Raw genomic sequence first — 19,235 nt, 5'->3', positions numbered from 1 at the left:
TAAAAGCATCTGCCTTTTTTTCTTTTTCTCCCCCCTTTTATTAAAAAGAAGAGGGAAAATGGATTTCTGTTGAGACACGGATGACACCTTTAAGCAATGGTGCATGATAAGTTAAGAAACTGGGTGGAGTGCTTCCTTCCTGTAATCCGTTTGTAATCAGTGAGAAGTCAGAGACAAATAAGATGCCTTACATAACGTCTGAAAAACAACCCTTTTACAGTTAAAAGAAAGAGGCTCTCCTGCCTCCCAGGTGGGCCTAGTCCTGAGTCCTCTCGAAGGCCTGAGTCACAGCCTCTCTGTCTTGGCAGGTGGAATCATTGGTGCTGGCCATTTGATAACTCACCTTTTGTTTTCCCCTCTTGTTCAGTAGGCAGTCTTGTCTCTTGCACACCTAGTGGTGGGGGTAGAAGTAAATGTGTCTTCAAGGGGCTTTCAGTGGCAGTCAAGACTTGGCAGCATGTGTTTACCCAAACATGGGTGAACATATTTTTCCAGCAGCTGTGTGATACAAGAAGGGGACAGAGAGGAACCCCCTGCCCCAAACCTACCATCCTCTATGAGATAGCCACAGCCTTCATTTTCAGCACCCACTGTTCTAGAGCTGATGGCTGCTCCATATTCAGTTAGTCACATCTTACATCTGGGCAACAAAAACAGAAAAATCCCATTTTCCAAATAGGTGTAAAGTAAAACAGAAACGCTTCAGTTGTTGAAAACAGAAAGCAAAAACAAACCCAAAGCTTAAAAAGCAATTATTTTTAATCACAAAAAATAATTCTGTAAGATGAGTGCATTGACTTTTACAGGACCTGGCAATTTTCCTGCCTGTTTTGTCCAAAAATTAGAGAACACAGTTACAAGACACTAGGAAGTCAGACAGCCTGAAGAAAGGCTTCCCACTTGCATGTCCTTCATTTGGGGTTGGACAAGACTCTCTTTAAGGTCCCTTCCAACCCAATCCATTCAGTGATAAATCCATGAGCATGGTTAATCAGGGAACAGGAAGACAGGAAACATTGGTTTCCTGCCAGTCTGCTACCAGTCACTCAAGTGTCTGGGTTGGCTGAGGTATGGCAGGAAACAAGCCTTGCTTGTGACTGAGGTAACCAAACAACCTTGATGACCACCAGCAGAAGTTTTGCTGAACTTATATATCCCTAGTAACAGAGGTTTTGACCCTACTGACTTCAGTTGGTCAGTCCCCAGGTGCTTTAAGGCACGCTGCCAGAAACTGAAGCCAAGATTATGTCCATTTCACTTTGAGAAAACTTTAGTTGAAGTGATCTTACTAGCTTCTCCTAGGAACTATGGGGCAATGCTCAATTGCTTCAAACATAAGACTGTAGAGGGACCACCAGACCTTCCGCAGAACCATAGGGATTTGTGTCTTGAGCTAACCCAGTCTTTGAGAAGGCTTCAGAGAAATGGGTGTGTGGCCATGTCGGCAGAGTATATCCTGTCTGTCTAATCTTGGGGCCCCAGCTCAAGCAGGTGCTTGGAGAATGGCAACAAGAGAGTGCATTTTCCTCGAACCCAAGTTATCCAGGCTTCTGACCACTCTCCTTGTCTCTGTACAGGAGAAAGTTCTTTCTGCAAAACACTAAAACAATGGACCAAGGTCTGAATCCTGCCTCCTCAGAACTTTTCTCCCACAGAAATAGAACCTGAGGTGCTTACTCCTGAGTCCAGTCCTTAAGCTGGTTGAAATTTAAACACATCTTTTACAAGACAAATGACAAATATAACTGGATTTCATATGACTGGTGGAAAAATACCCCCAGTAATTACATACAAAGAAAGAAACCCTGAACACTGCTTTATTTCTTTTTTGATCTTTAATGTCCCCTTTACACTGCCCGGGAAAATTATGGGAGACCCACTTATATGGGGATCATACCCTGAAATACACAATAGCAAGGGGAAGTCACTGACTGAGTATCAGGATTATCAAACTGAAATCTGCCTAGTAGTAGATGTTATCAGACCAGCAATCAGCCAGCAAACACAGGGTTTTCTAAAAGATTTCCAAACAAGTTGTTAGTTTTCTTGAAGCTGAGTCAACTCAAGATACATTTCTAGCCACTTTGTGCTGTACAGGTGGTTTTATTCAGAGAAAGCTTGTGTACTGCTGCACTTCACTGCAGTCTGCAATTCAGGCAGTGATCAAACCTGCAATGACAGTGGTCAACACCTTAAAACCCCTGGCATACTGAGGATCATGGATAAAATTATCAAGAATTTTTAATGAATCAAAAATGTTTATGTTATTTTGTGCTGATGAGAATTTAATTTTCAGCCCAAATGCATCTTTTTATTTGGTATTTTTTTCCTAAAAATGTCAGTGCTAGATTCACAGGGGTGCTGTGAAGTGACAGCCACAGACCTGGAAGCAGAGCTCTGGCACTTCACAAAGTGGGATTTAGTTTCAACAGCACGAAACTGAGGCACCTCTTGGTTCTCGATCCAATCATCACCTCTCTCCCAAGAAGAGTCACCAGTCACCAGACTGCAGATTCAATCTGCACAGAGAATAATTCGATATTTTATACAGCATTGAATAGGAAAGACAAATTCTGCATCTGAACTTGCACTTTGATGCATGCCAGAGTGCCAGGTCAAAACCTGTGCTCTCTGCCTACTTCTACCTAAGGCTCTTTTCCCTGCTCCCCTGTTTCTCCCACCCCCTTGCCCACCATAGAGTATTCACTCCCCTCTGCCATCTGTTATCACTCTCCCTCTCTTTATCCCCAGACATTTTTACATCCCTTGCTTGCAGTAATATCTCACTCACCTGTTCCTACTCTGCCTCCACACAGCACAGGAACCCTTGCTCAGGCTGAAAGAAAAACACATGCCATGAGTCTCATTTGGAGAATGCCTCCAGTTTTCATAGAAACCAAGGGGCATGCGTGAGTGTGTTTGGAGCGGGAGGAGATATACACGGTCTCAAAGTTCTGGAGTGTAACCAGGACACATCTCAATGTAAAACGTAAGAAGTTTCCCTGGATGTGATAGAACAGATCTAGTTGGAGAAATCCTGACCCCAAACTATGCTGCAGTGACTGAAATGCTCCCCTGGGCAATGGAAAGTCCATCTCAAGCAAAGTAAAGGCCCTGAGCAAATCAGATCCCAGTCTGTGACTGCTTCCTCTGGGCACCAGGAGCCAGAGCCACATTCAGGTAGCCCTCAAGGTTGATGCAGATTTGCCCTAGAGGAAGATCTCTGCACTAGAGATAAACTGAGGAGCTTTCTAACCTCACTTTAAAAAATAAAAAAGTCTAAAATACTACCAGAGTAGTGTAAAATGTCTCACACAGAAGTCATGTCCCCATTTCCCAGGAGAATACAGGCAAAGTGCAGATTCTTACCAAGAAAGGCAGGAACCCAAATACTCAAAGACTGTTTGAGAGGGCTCTCGGGAGGACTCACAAGATGAACTCATGACCCTGCTAAGCTCAGTAAGAAGCCAACTATGGACTTACAGAGAGCTAGAACTTTACCTAAAAGAAACTGATCTATATTAAAAAACTGCTATATTAAGAAACTGCTTATATTAATTATATTATATAGTACTCCCAGACTGTCAAATTTCATATTTTTTTACCAAAAGTAATGCTGATTTTTCTATTCTGAAAGTCCTTTTCCCAGTTTTAGAGAGAAAAATTTATTTAAAGATGGCAAGGAGTCAAATTTGTAAAGTTTTAAATATCTGTAGTCTTAAGGATCAAACGGTGGAAAAAAGCTGCACTTCTATTTGTACTGAAAAAAAGATTGTTGTTAAAAAAGTAACAACCTAAGAATCAAACCAAATCTCATTAGTTTTTAGGAGATCTGATTCAATATATTTTGCATGCTTTGAGGTTGTGAGACTGAAACTCCTTCCTGTTTACCTGTAGGTTCATGGTGATTAGCAATTCTGGCAGCTGACAAAGACTGACAGTTGATTCATTTTTTGTATGTGAAAGTGAGAGGAGTCAAGGCAAGAAGAACTCGAGTCTTTGTCCTGCAACCACATTTAATGTAAATCTCCCTTATGCTTTTGTATATGAAGCTATTTAATAAATAGCCCTAGCTGGAGGAATCACCCAAATGTTTTGGCCTCCATTACAGAAAAATAACTAAGCACCTGCTTACACTGAGGATCCTGTTGTTTTTGTGGTAGACTGTGAGAGGACGAACACCAAATGAGGATAACACTCCTCAGTATCTTTCAGGAGCATGACATGGGAGTCATTATTACTAGAAATGATCCCTAGGAAGTAAATGGAAGAACTTAACTTCAAGACAATAAGGATTTAATTTGTTGTTTTTATAAAATCTTGATTGCATAAAAGAATTATACAAGCATATAGATATATATAGTGAAAGGAACTCAGCTGTTAAAACTCCCAGATAAAGAACCTTGCAAATGTTTGTTTGTCTTCATTGCCTATATTCAGAAGTACCTTGAATTACTTTGTCTTGTGTAGACATACGTAGAGCAAATGCCCACAGGTAGGTGAGAAAACCTCACCCGTCTCAGATAACCCAAACATGAGGTCTCTCCACATTCTGAGAAGCTCTGGAGGCTGAGGTACAAGATCTGCTGTCATTAGGTGTCTCAGGGGTGTCATCTGGAGGAGGGTGAAGCACCACATGCTGTCTGCCTGCCCAGAGGAGCTTGAACCCTCCCAAACACAGGAGGACGAAGCAGTGATCTCCGCACTGTAGCTGTGCGCAGTTCTGGGGAATGTGGTCCTAGCCACCCATGGTGCAGTAATCCAGAATACTGACACAGGCAGTTGAGACCCTTCAGTCTGATCAGATTCAGGCTCCCCATTCCCACTTTCTGGGATAATGCCTAAGCACAAGGCTGCGAGGTGCATTGTTTGATGAATCTGGACCACTCTGCTGAGTGAAATCCAAGATCTGAGACACCAGGTCTTGTGCATATTAATAAGCTAAGAAGAAAGCTGTTTCTGAAACCCATCATCCATCAAGATCTGGATAATGCTGAACTCTGGTCCTTGTTACTGAAGTCACTTAATGTAGTTCATACAAAGCCTCTCCCATGGAAAAATGTGTGGAGCACAGGCTTGCTGACACATCCTTTGTCAGCTCAGCTTTGCTGAGAAGAATGGACTAGATCCCTACATCTTCTAGCTTCTGTGGACTTTTGATGCGCTTTATACCCAAAACATGGATTTAGGGCCTCTCAAACAGAAAACTAAACCCAAACCATCATAGCTGTGTGCTTGAGCTATGAAATTGTTGTATGAAAGTGCACATTGGTGGCATTTCTATTCTCTCTTCCTCTATCAACATTCCAAATGCAGTTAGTAACACTTCCCTCCCCTAGAAGGTTTTTATAATAAAACACACACATGCCTAGGTGAAGAGACTTCAAGGCTGTGGAAAGGACACATGTACACCTATGTCCAGGGCTTGTTTTCTAAATCATAAAAACAGGAGAAGGGTACAGAACACAGATGTGTCGTCATTGTTACAGTCTGCATTGTTGGAAGTGTTTTATTTCTCATCCTGCTGGCTTGACGGATGGAATCCACTTTGGGGTGTCATTTTCCCCTGCACCTGCATGCAGAGAGCCTGGATGTCACTTTGGGTTCAGTGTGAAGGTGCCTGCTCCCCAAAGGCAGCCTGTGTTCCTGCCTGTACTCTTGCGTGAAACTGTCCTTTACTAGTTTCCAGGCTAATGGTTTTAAATAGTGCTTAGGTTCAGAAATGCCTTTCAGTCAAACAGGTATATTCAGCAAAGGGGAATGGATTTTTTGAGGGTAGAAGGGTCTTTATGCACTGGGGACCTAAATACTGGTGTTTAACCATGCCTTTCTTTCCCCTAGAGACCCCCTATGCATCACTGTATGTACTGCACATCCAGTATCTGTCCAGACTGCAATGGATGCTGCTCCTTTAAGTAAGTTTGTTGTTATTTTTCTTGCTCTGTTGGGCACTGCAACACTGAAGTCATGTTGAGAATATTGTTCTAAGCCTCCTCTAAAAACGAGAGTTAGAAGTCCAAGCCATTACTGAGTCATTTCTACACTTCATCTTGTAAGCTTTACTCAACAGTAAAATGTACTTCATCACAGTTATGCTGAAGACACTGCAAATTCTCTCTTCCATGGAGGTGATTGGAATCACGTCCTCTGGCCACCTGCAGATGAAACAGAAATCGTGTGCAGAGCATGGCATTAGTTACTGAACTGCAGAGGAAGGGTAAGATGAATTTTTTTAGCTGTACTTGAAAAAGAAGTGAGGAAGGAGTTAATCATTGCAAAATACGCGGTCATTTCCTGAGCCCTGTGGTTGGATGAGTACAAACTTTCAACTATTTCTAATTCTTCGCTGTCATTTAAGAGGCTTTCAAGGTGCACTGTCCATCTCAGACCAGGTAAGGAGTACAGTTTTTCACTTCTTGATTGTTTATTCAAAATTGTTTTTCAGTGGAGTCAGACTCAGCCAAGACTGATTTGCCCTCCTTCCTATTACTTGCATCTGAAGGAGGAACAAAGTTCATTGCAATCCAAGAAGTACATGTGTGTCTTTGTTCCAGATGACTGTAAGCTGTAGAAATAAAGAACTGCATGGGTTAATAATTGAGCAATATTAGCGAGAAGTATATTATACAATTAGAATTATTACAGCAAATACTGCCATAAAAAGAAAGAAAACTCTTACTGCCAGACATAAGGAGTTTGCACAAACCAGTGTCAAAATAAAGGGTTCTCAGGTGCACAATTTACTTTAGTAAGGAGAGTAGTAAAAATCATAGTGTGTCTTCAGTGTTATCTTCAACACTGAAATGATATTTTGAAACACTATAAAAATACTATTTTTAAAAGGAAGAAGAATGAGATTCTATATATTTGGGGAGGAGAAAAAAGAAAAGAAAAAAAAAACCCATCTGATAATTTTGGACCAGTTTTATTTGTAAATCTGAACCTGATATCTATCTTTAGCTATCGCAGAGTCACGCATTATAGTCATCCTGAGACTGTTCCCCAGGTTTGCAGCAACCAAACATACACTCAGAAATGACTGTGGAACCGTATCATAGGATGATATAATTTCATCGGGGTCTCTTGATGCATAAAAACTGAACTCAGACAGACAGGCACCAGAAGAAAGTCTCGTAACAGAGCGCACCAGAAGAAAGTCTCATAACACAGTGCACTCTTGCATACTGCATTTGTTGTCTCAATAGACAGAGAGATTATTTGTGTGAAGGTTTCTTTAATAGTTCAGAAACAATCATAAAATAGCCATCTGTATGGCCAGGTACTGTAATAATGTTGCCCTACAGAAAATGAAATTCTATGTGCCGTGAGGATCCCTGTGTGAATTCATATATTGGAGATTCAGGGTTTTGGCATTTGCTTTTTTTTAAGTCTTTGCTTGTAATCAGTTTTGATGTTTGGACATTGGCTCCTTGACTGTGCTCACTGTTTGGTATAAACACTCTCTGGATTTTATACATAGTGGTAGGGAGAATCTAGCTAAGGTTTTCGTAAGCATTCATTTGATTCAGACACATCAGTCTTATCAAGGTTTGGACTTCATTTCGAAGTCACCTCCACCTTATCTCTGAGATTGCTACTACGGTAACACTTGAACCTTTGCAATGAATTTGACCCTTAAAAGACTGTATGAGCCACAGAAGTTTTGTCATTGTCATCTACAGATAATGAACTGGGATGAATCCCAGTTGATGCAAGACTTATGCCCCAGTTTTCACAGCTCCCCAGGGCAGACAATCTGATCAGGAGTCCCAGGTCTTCCCTTGCAAAGAGCTGTGTGTCAGTTTAGATGCAGCCAGAGAGCCTGTCGTCATCCTGCTAAGGAAGAAGCTATGGCATGGGTAGATGTATTTGCATCAGCCTTAGTCTTCTCAGTTTGAGTGTCAAAATAGTCTACTAAATAGTCTGCTGTTCCTTACAGCTCTTTATGGCCGTAGCTGCTAAAACCTTGCAGCCTATGCTACAGCTCCCTGGATGAAAGTTGGCTATGGTGTGTCTACTCATCCTGCAGTCACATTTCCCAGTTACTGCTTAGGTACAACCCAAGGAAGCATACTCATCAGCTTTGTGTGGGAACAGCAAACTGAACCCAGGCCTCCCCTGTCACCAGCCAGCAGCTTATCCACTGCTTCTGCATCCCTTGAAGTACATTTATTGAAACTGTTTTCACCTTCTGACTTTCACAGTGGGTTTGGGTTCAACCTTTTTGGCTCAACTCTGCCTCTGCAGACGATTTTGCTCTCTCTGACAACTGTAAGTGCAGAAAGGGTCAACTTAAGTGATTTCAAGTGTTTGCTCACAGTGCTCTCTTTCAGCATGAATATCATTGTCTGGTGTGGGAATAGGGTGTACTCTTCAGCTCTCCATCAGAGGGAGGCGTATGCTATACATAGCAGTATAAAAGGATGGAAAAGAAACAAACCCTGGAAAAGCCAGCCCTTGTTTAGCAAATGTGGTCTCTCCCAGTAACTGCTGTGTTCTGGTCAAGTGGCTAGAAGGGAGAATCTCAGCAGCCCACAGCCCAGCCTCAAGAAGCTATCCTGTGTTGGGCTCCCTCTGTCCTGCTCAAAAGTGGAGAGACACCAAGGCTGTTTGTCAATGTGTTTAAAAGATGTGGTTGTGCTTTGCACGCATATTGTCACCTAACAACTTCATTTGATATTTGCATAGTTTCCAGATAAAAAGTTGTTTTGAAGCAGAAGTCCAGGGGGGTTCACCACTGACAACTAATGTTTGCAAAACCTCCAAACGGACAGAAGGATGTTTTTAATATATATAATATATAAATATATATATATAAGGCATACTTACTGACAGTGTTCTCATGTTTTTCACAGAGTGCAAAAGGGTATTCTTCTTTGAAAAATGACTTTATAGAAATGGGAATGTTTGACCCTTGACTACTGCCTTAAAGGTTCCTGGATGAAACGAGCTCATTTTATCAGTAAATGTCTTTGTTGTTTGGGCTTGTTTACTCTTACTGCCAGCTCTTGAATGGGAAGGTCAAGTTGGTGTTCCTCCTGGGCTTACTATTTATATGCCAGAAACCTGAGAAGGTCTCTTAGCCTGAGAATTAGGGCTGTTATTTTAAAATAGGGTAATATAATCCAATTTTTCTCTAAATTTACACCCTAATCAATGAGAAATATTGCAGATGGTTCATTTTCTACATCCTTGAAGCTGGTAATGTCAGTTTGATCTGGTCTCTTTTCACAAATTTTTGATTGGAAGCCTTCTGTCCTTACTGAAATTCTCCATTGGTAGTCTTACATTTCAGTGTTGTTGAGTATTTAAATAAAGCTAAATATTCAGACAGAGGAAGAGGGAGGGATATCTGTACGTGCTTCATACAACAGCTCAGGTTTTTAAATGCTGTATTTTAGCTCGTACTGATATCATAACATTGATATCGCACAGACTGATGAGGGCCCAAGAGTCAGTCAGGCTGGGGCAAGGCATCTATAAGCTTGTCCATCAAGAGCTGCACATTTTTGTCACATTTTCACACTACTGCATGAGAAATTCAGGTTCAGCTGCTGATGAACTGAAAAGAAGTTTGCGCTCACATTCTTGCTCTCTGAACTGCTCATTAAGTCTTGAAATAATAACAGAAATTACACACTCGTATGGTCATGATGAAGCAGCTAGGGTTACTTACTATCAGATACACTGTGCCTGATTCAGGTCTGCTAAAGTAAGAAGGGAATATATCAAGACACCAAAAAGTATGTGCCCTTTTCCATTCTCTTCATCTTCAGATGTGGATATTTTGCATCTTCAGCGATCCTGCACAGATACGTTTTACAGCTAGTGAACTGTGTTTTAAAGCCATGAAAGGAAACGTTATCAGTTCTTGTCACTGTTCAGCATTATCTTTAGATGTGCTCCTTTTATTTTGGTAACAACTGACTCTTAAAAGGTTTTTTCTTTGGTCCTTTCTGCAGCTCTACCCATAGAGGAAATCTGATCTATTGCAGCACGGAAACATCAGCGGTGACCACATCGAGACAAATTCCTTAGGGAGCAGCTTGTAAGTCTGATCAACACTTAAGATGAAAAGTTTTGTATTTTCTGTGGCAGGATGTTACACGCAGAGTTTAGCTGTATGAGGGAACTGCTGAGGCAAAAAGGGAATATTCAGGAACACAGGCCTCTGCTATGAGTAGGTGAGTAAGCACACTCATCAGCTACAATGGCTCAGCAGTCTGAGAACAAGTCTTCATTACTCTTGTTACTTCCTCTTGTGACAGTCAAGCAGTGCAGGGATCAAAGGGAAATCTTCCTGGAACACAGGGGGATGGTGGGAAGTAGGATGGGAAACTGTGGATAAGCAGGAACAGAAATGGTGAAGGAAAGAAAAAAAAAATGAGAGAAGAGGAAAACTGATAGTATGAAATTGAGGTAGACGAGGTAGATGAGAGCTGTGTCAGGAGAGCGGTTAGCAGGAGAAAGGCAGACTTTGGTTTTTGCATTCTACAGATGATGTAAGTGGGTTTGTAGAGGACAGCCAGGCATGATCCTTTTGTCTTTTTTCCTCAATTACTCTTGTGAAAAACCTGCAATATCCAGGTCTCTGTAACCTGTAAGTAAATCTTCAAGACTAAGTAAATTTGTCTGCACCCTCTAGTGGTCTAGAAAGAAAATACTATCTTGTCCAACTAATTTTGCACTACATCCACTTGCTGAGACCAGTCACACTTTGGGGTTTTTCTAGCTTATTTGACATAACTGTAATAATAGTTCTAAGCCTCTTAAACATGATGGGTACATCGAAGCTCCTTTTTGGGACAGGCTTTGGTGTATGACAATTCTTAAACTACACAAGATGGTTGTGTGGGGCCCAGGGTTGTTTGAGGGAGCATTAGTTAGTGTAAAATAAAACTGTGCCAGAAATGTAACAGCCCGAGGAATTGAATTTCATGGCCTGAGCCCTGCTTCTGACAGCATTTGATTTACTAATATTGACATACTCTTCATGTAGTAACATTTTCCCTGTGCATGTGGCACAGTCCTCAGTGTCCTAAGGATTAATAGTACAGAAGAATACTTCAACACAAAAAAAACAAACAGCCCATTCAGAGAGATGTCGTTTCCTGTCTCCTTGATCAGCTCTCATCTACTTGCTGCTGGAGAACACATGCTGACTGAGAGGTAGAACTACAGGAAAAGGCAAAGTAGCCTTGTTACTGAGTGATGTCCTGAGAAATGAGATTCTGCCACTGATTCTGCCTGAAAGTCTTGCATGATGCTGAGAAAAGGGCACCTCCATAAGAAAAGGATGCATGAGAAATGCCAGAAATGGAGCTGGCATGGAACTTCAAAGTTTCAGTTTCAACTGGCGACAATTCTCATGCAGCCTCTGACTACTGGAGAATTATGCCCTAGTAATTGCTTGTCATAACACATGATAGCAGTACTTAAGATAGCAGTACTTAAGATACTTAAGGACAAGTATAAGCAGATATCCATTGCAACTACAGAGCAATTGGATTTCGTCAGTTGAGACTGAGAGAGCTGTCCTAGTGCTGGTAAGGAGCATGCTTAAAACACGTCAATAAGACTGTTTTGTCTTTATAAATACAAGTACTTTCTTTCAAAACACAGTCAAAGGGTAGGAAATAGCATAACTCCTCCTCTAGAGTACTTTCTGGGGAGGAAGAGCATGTACATTCAACATTCTCTTTGGAAAGAATTTAAAGCCTTATCCACCTTCTTCCTTGCTAGCCAGATAGTATGTTAGTTACCACAATCTGGGCTGATTTGCACCTGACTAGTTGAAGAGCAAGCAATGATCATTGGACAACAGGAAAGCAGATGCCTGAAATACTGTTCAGTTAGAAGGCAAAAGGCCTCACCTTTAGTCTTCTCTTCAAGGACACTATTTCACATTAAGTAGTCACTGAATAACCCCAAAGTCTAAAGAGTAAATACCAAAGCCATGTCCACTACCTTACAGCTGGTGACTGCCCTGTCAAAGGCTGGAGATTCTCTTGCCCTCCTGCATGATATTTTCATCTTTCCCTGAGTTATTATATGAACAATTTTTTTTAATGCACATCTTTGATGAGAAATACGGGCAGTACCCAGCAGTTTTGTGGTTAAAACAATCTCCTGCAGAGATAATAAGTTCCATGGTCAGACTAGGGAGGCAACTTGAGGCATATATTTCCTGACTTTAACCACTACTACTCAGGGAAGGAAAATGTTTATCTTCTACCAAACATCTTAAAAGATTGTAATAAATTATATTCAGTCCCCAGAAAGAAAAGGCAACAGGAAATTTTCATAAACGGAACCTTCAACAAGAAGAGTTTACAGGTTCAAGTCTCCCAGTAGGTTTCCTGCAAGAAAGAGGATGTTCTGTGTAACTCACTAAGATTTCTTTTCCCCAAGTCTTCATGTTTCCAAGGCTCATCCATAATCTCCTGCAGATGACCTATGTATGTGGCATGTGAAGAGTGCTGGCTGCACACCGTTCCTCATCACTATTTCAGATCCCCTTATGAATCACCTAAGTCCTCATTGATGCCTTAATCTTTCCACCCATGTGACACTCATTTTACAGAGCCTGAAATTCTGTTTCAGATCTGCCTTCAAGGGGTTAAGCTTTGAGAAACAGGCAATAACTTTGAGTTCCTTATTTTCAAATGCTTATTAAAAAACACCTGGGTCTGACTTGCAGAAGTATTGACTACGTACAAATCCAGATATAGTAAATGGAAATGTGGCTTTGAAGCAGTAAAATTTTATGTAATACCATATGCTGTTAGAAATCAGGTCCTAGACAACTCAAGGTCTCCATTCTTCACTTCCTGTTTGTAACATGGAGTTAAATAATCTTCATATTAGAGGAAGGCTGTGAAGAATAAATTTGTGGGTCTTTTTGAAGCACTTTGATGCCACAACACTGAATGCCACAAAAATGCCTACAAACAAATTATTTATTTGGTATTGAGGACAAGACTTTGAACAGTGCTCTGTACGTAGGGCATAGTGCACTTCAGTCATTGAACAATGAAGAGAAAAAAGTCTAGATATTTCTGATGGGGTATTTTGCCTTTGGAAAAATTGCTGGGAGGATATTGGTTTCAACATAGATCAAGGAAATAGCAGGCTTACACTTGTCCATTTTCCAGCCAGCTGACTTGTAAGCTTCTTGGCAGCTTATTGACTTTCAGCTTTTCACTAGTAGGATGATTAAACTGCAAAGCAACCAGGGGAACCTGCTGATGGAATTCTGGTTCACAGGCTCTTCTGCTCTTCATTTCTCCCTGCTGCTAGAGCAGTAACCTTCCTGAGGTACATGAGCAGTGTATTTTGACAAGGAGGGAAAATAAAAGACATTTTTGTAAGGAACATCTTCCCCTCCCCTCAATCCCAGGGCTCTGCAAAGCTGATGATCTGTTATACAGTACTTAAGTAACCAGCAAACTAATCAGAGTTGTTGTGGTCATTAGAAGTGCATAGTTAGTCAAAAGGTTTGCAGCTTATCCATGGCTGCAGATCACAGAAGCTGGCTGCTAGTACAAGAATATGATGCTGAGTTAAGGAGAAGCAAGATCAAGCCCTGAAGTTCAACTTATTGCCTTGTACATTGCATTAATCTCTTTATCAACCCAATTCATGACCTAAATTTGTACATGCTTGTCAAAGAAAATATCTGGAACCCACTTTTTCACTCAAAGATGTGCCTTCAAATTCACACATTTCTCCCATGGGGCATAAAAATATCATTAACACCTCTAAGAGGGTGAAGAATAACGTTTCCTGCTAGGTGTCTGGCTTTCATAATCTCAGTGGTTCTCTGCTGTGCAGAGATGTAAATCTGACCTTGGTGGATAAAATAGTCTCAAATTCATCGCTGAGATGTTTTCACGATGTTAAATGTTTGATTTAAAATAATATATACTTGCAATATACTTTTATTCATTTTTTAAATAAAAAGTTTTCCTTCAACAACACTTCTCAGAGAAACTAACAGGACAAGGAGCAGCTTTACATGTTATACTAGTCTGATAATTTTACTCAACTCACATTACTATTCTTGATCATGTTTGTGGTGTGTCCTACAAGAGTACATTATTAATCCCACATGAGAGAGGCAGAGATCATAACTGATCTGGATATAAATAACAGAGATGGCTTGTCTATCCTCGACTTGAAAATGCTTACACTTGAGGGGGGTGGATTCTCAGCACCTCCCAGTGTTTCCTGCTGCAGTATTGCAAAAACTAACATTGAAGTTTCTTGCATTAGTGTCTGGTGATCACTTTTTATGCAGGGAGAACCAGCATATGGACAGGTTATTCCTATGCCAGTCAGCAGGAGGAAAGCAAAGAGAGGCAAATTGTACTGCAGGAATACTGGCTCCTTTAGTTGTGCCTGCTCTTCTGGCTGCTCTGACTTGTCCCTGGGACTAGTGTAGTCATGAGTGTAGAAGGAAAAATAGGTGGTCAGAAGCATCTTTGCTTACTTCTAAAGAATGTGGGGGAACCTGGGATTTGACTTTTTCATGTTTGAAATAAAAAAACAATTTGATGGTTCAGACCAACATGCTATAGCTGCAAATGCTCCTCTACCCCCACTTGCTTCAGCAAAGAAAAAAGTTCTCACCTTCCGTATAACAGCTTAAACGGTTCCAGTAAATCTGAAAGAAAGAAATTAATAAGTATGGGTTTGTTCACAAAGAATTGACCAAAATATTCATTAGAAAAAAAGTCATGCTTCTGTTTCAAAGATATTTTTGTGTCCAGCTGTGGGCCCAAGAGAGACAAATGCTAAATGTTCTTGCTTCCTGTTGCCTTCAAGGAAAGATGTATTCACTGGGTCTTGGCCCATTCATAAATTGGATCTGTCATGTGCTGAGTCAACTAGGATTTGGTGTAGAATTTGCAAATCAGTTTTTGTAACATCATGAATTATTTTGCCATTTATTCTGAGCTACAATGCGCTTTGATCCCAGGTTGAAAAAGGGACATGTGAGAGGCATTTTGAGCAGTTAGCATGAGACTCAAGGTGAAACTCTTCCAAAAGGAAAGATAACAGCAACAATCTCTTTGTGGGTAGTAGAAAAGTCTAGCCTATTTTCTTCCTACAATTCCATGAGTTACAGTAGATTACTATATAGTGAAGATTGTCATTATTGTCATTACACGTTTACAACCTTCTCTTGAGTTATAATGACCATGACACACAGAAAACTATGTGCAGTTGCAGAAATCAGGGAAATGGACTAAAAAAAATTAGGTGGTAGTATAAATGTCCGAATCTCAAGCTTTCATCTAATAGGAAAATATTTTGATGCACTGCACAGAAACTTATCAAGTATGGCTAGAATTAACCAACACCTCCACATTTATTCAGGGAGAGAGGGGAAATGCAGACATGTGAATACAGACCAAAGATGCTTTTCAAACAAAGCTGAACAGCAACTGGGCTCAATAGTCGGGTTTTGTTTACATTGTTGCTTTTAAATTAATGATAAAGTGAACAAGTGGAAGTGCTTGCTCTGGCTGACAGTCACCCAGGACTCCCACATCCCCTTCTGGATTCTCCCACATCAAGTTCTTCCCCTGCAGATGAGGCCACATGACCACCCACAAAATCCATTTGTCAGGTAAGAAGGTGTACTGAAAACCCAGGGTCTTTCACTTTTAAGTTGAGGTAGCCTACGCTGTTTCTGGTTCATAAAAAGCATTGCCTGGTCCAGCCTCTTGGTGCATGTTATCTCCACAGTGGTCCATAGAGTCTTAGCCCTCACCTTCCATTTCTGTAGCCCAGTGCCATTGTGCTCTTTTACTTTCTTCTGGAAAGAGGGCAAACATCCAAACCTCCCCTGAAATAGGTTCAGTCTGGGCTTTCTGTGTCAACATAATGCCTCAGTGCTCTCCTTCAGAGAGAGAGACATGCTGTAGAGACTATATTGTGGGTGCTTATTTCCTTTTTTGAGATCTGAGTCGAAGCTAGATTCTCTTGATGTGTAGCCATCAAAGGCAGTGAAGATAGATAACTTTCAGAGATGCTGGTAAATAAAAATCTTACAGACTGTTAGGTGCTGTCTTACTGCTTTATGTGCAAGTGTTAAATGGGATTATATAGAAGCCTGCAGAAAATAAAGCCTGCAGCAATTAAACTACTAAATAACACTGAAGCTCAAGATGAAAAGTTTTCAGTTTTATCTATTTATTTTATATTAATTTTATTCACATTTATTTCACTTATGAAATAAATTCTAAACCATCCTCAATCCAAAGTTTTTTCCACAGCCACTCTCATTGATGAAACATGGTGCCAAAACTGGCAATCTGTGTACAGAGAGTTGCATTTAGCCCGAAGTACAGACAGTTGCAAATGACAGAACTTTTTTAAACACCTGCAAGACATCTGCAAGACACAGTGACTTTAGTGTTAGAGCTTCTTTTGATATGTTAGGGCTACAAAGGTTGTACTACTGTTGAATCACTACTTCCAATGATGACAAATGATAAGAGTACTTCCCCAGTGAAGAGACAGCCAAATTCAGCATAATTTCTAAAAGGCCAGCATAGCATTCTTAGATCAGAATTACAGAGTACATAAATGCTCTTTGTAAATCAGACTTAAGTTGTCTTTGTGACACTGACAGTCCAGCTGTCCTTAGTGGCAAGCTCTAAGATAAAATACTTTACTGCACTTGCTCTGTTTTATACACTTTTGATCAAATAGAACTCAAATTAAATAGCTGGGTAGAAAAAAAATGGTGCTGCTCTACACTGGAAGGGTTTGGAAACCAACCTCTCTACTCATTATTAGAAATAGCACCTTCACTTCATGTTTCAGTCAGGGTGGGTGAGAAACCTGTGCTTGTCCTTTGGCTAAATGTGTGCAGAGTTTCCACTTCTGAAGTTCCCATTATAGTTTTCACAGACTGAACACCCCTAGGAAAAAAACTTAAATAAAAAACAAAAAAAAACACAACAAAAAAAAAACCACCTAGTTTGGGGCTCTCCTGTGCTGTTTATGCACTGCTAAAAATGTTATCAAGTCTTTTTTCACTTTGCACGCTTAAAAGCAAATTGTTTCAACCACTACTTCCTTATTTCTCCTCCCTTCCTCTTAACTCTTTAATAGGTAGTCTCTTAGATACTCAGGCTTTTCTTGTTCATTTACGGTCTGTGAATAAGTTGATCTATGCATCTTCCCAGACAACTGGGAGTATGAAAGCCAAGAAAATTTTCAAATAGCTTCTCATCAGGAAAGCAAGATAAGGTTGAAGAGGTGGAAACAGTTTTGTAGGATTAGGGGTCTGTCAGGCTTTTACCGCAGAGAATCTTATGGTCTTCTCATTCATCTTTCTAACACTGTTCTATTTTGACAAGCCAACATCACACATTGTATTAGAAGTATCAGGATTGCTTGCTATCTGCCACCACACAGCACTAAACCGACCTGTTCAACTACTACCTTCCCCAAACCCTGTCCTTCACAGTGATGCATCCACATGCCCACTGATATGAGTTAGTTATACCAGCAGTGACAGGATGTCTCAAGAGACAGCTGATGTCTTGGGCTGGGGCAAGGAGATATCTGTAAACTATTCCATGTATGCCCCATGAGCATTAGTCTCCACTCTGCGGCCAACCTGCCTCATGTTGTAACTTCATGAGCCCAGCTTTCATTTTTACTGAATCCGTTTCTCTGGCCTAAAAGTGGGGAAAACAGCTTCCTAGATATCTCCCTGTCTAATTGCCCCTTTTAGCAGGTAAATGTAGTCAGTGTAAGCATAGGACATCTGTTCTCAAGGAGTTTGTCAGTCATTTGAGAACCAGAAAATCCTATTTTACCTTGCAGTTTGTGGAGATATTTTCACTTTAGGATATTATTGCATTATTATAGTTTGGACAGAAAAAAACACTACCCGTAAAGAAAGAAATTTCTATTTTGATAATTGATTTGGGAAGTTCCATTATTTGGGTATCATAATTTAATGTATAAGGTAGTGGTCAATTTAAAAAAAAATAGCTGAACACAGTTTTGACACATACGGTCCCTTGAATATAGCTTCAACTGGAGAGTCAAAAAGCGCAAAACCTCACTTATTCAAGAGCTTTCTGTCAACTTTTGAATGATTTAATCAAGTTTACTTCATTGTTTCAAGAAGTCATTGAAAGGTTTGCAGAGATTATAGCATAAGAGACCTTGATGCCTTGTCTGGGAAAAACATAAACCATGAGAACAAGTCCACTGACACCAGTAAACTAATGTTAATTCATTAGATGAATACTGTCTACAAAACTGGATACAGAACATATCTAACTTCTTCAGGCATTCTATAAAAGAATGTGAAATCTAAGTAAATGAGTAGTGTAGTACAGCAAGTTTTCATCCTGGAGTAAGCATGCAAATATGTTTTTTCAGACAGCTTCGTCAGTTTGCAGGTTCTGTGTCTGCAATTTCAAAAGCCGCTTGTTGTCCTTGTAACAGTTGGAGCATTTACAAAGTGAAACACTATTATTTCTTAAGCCAGCAGCAGCAGGTAACTGAGCAGTGCAAATTTATTGGTACTGTAAAAAAAAAAAGGAAATTAAATCAGAATAGGAAAGTGAGCTTGTAAAAGTCATTGAGCAAGTGAAGGAGACCACTGGAATTGAAGATGATCTGATCATCATCCTCAAGGATACACCTACAGTCTTGTCAACTCTTAGAAGAGTCCTGCTTCTTAATCATCTACCTCTTGTTATTGCAAGGAGGCTCTTTCTCAAAAAAGATACAGAGCAGTTGATAACTTTTTAATGCCCTTATCATGGCTTTGTGTAGGAATGATAATGAGGAAGCTTGTTGTGGGTGTCATCAGCCCAATTCATCCCAGTACTTTGGAAGCACTCTTTTCATGCCAGAGCCATACTTTTACACAGGCATGTTCAATAAGGTGGACCCTTATGCTAATCTAGGAAGTTACAGTGCTCTAGTTACTGTGCCATTGCAGAGAGGTCACTGACATACTGATTTCCCGGTCAAAAGTATTGTTGCTCCATTGTCATTGGCAGTTCAGGCAGCAGGAGACAACCTTGCTTTTGCTTTTGCAGAAAGGTGCTTGGAAAACAGTCAGGAATGCTACTGCTAAGGACTGATTCCTCAGAAATATTTGGATGCCTAATTACTTTTGAGGATTTAGGCCAAAATGAGCATCTTTACTAAACATTGTTTAATAAATGGTTAAAGAAACAAAACAAAAAAGG

At 40.4% G+C, this 19,235-nt stretch overlaps 1 protein-coding gene across 2 annotated transcripts in view; it reads left to right on the top strand.

Moving 5' to 3' along the window:
• Positions 1-6,334: 6,334 nt before the first annotated feature.
• Positions 6,335-19,235, top strand: part of P2RY8 (P2Y receptor family member 8) — a 29,981-nt gene continuing 17,080 nt past the window's right edge. For both annotated transcript variants that reach the window (XR_004549402.1, XM_034059946.1), the window contains exons 1-2: positions 6,335-6,392; positions 9,963-10,048. The gene's annotated coding sequence lies outside the window, so the exon portion shown is untranslated. The remainder of the gene's footprint in view (positions 6,393-9,962; positions 10,049-19,235) is intronic.

Source organism: Melopsittacus undulatus, chromosome 2 (assembly GCF_012275295.1).
Source record: "Melopsittacus undulatus isolate bMelUnd1 chromosome 2, bMelUnd1.mat.Z, whole genome shotgun sequence".
NCBI classification, from domain to species: domain Eukaryota; kingdom Metazoa; phylum Chordata; class Aves; order Psittaciformes; family Psittaculidae; genus Melopsittacus; species Melopsittacus undulatus.
The sequence above is the reverse complement of the archived record's forward strand: the minus strand, read 5'-3'. Positions and strand labels throughout refer to the sequence as shown.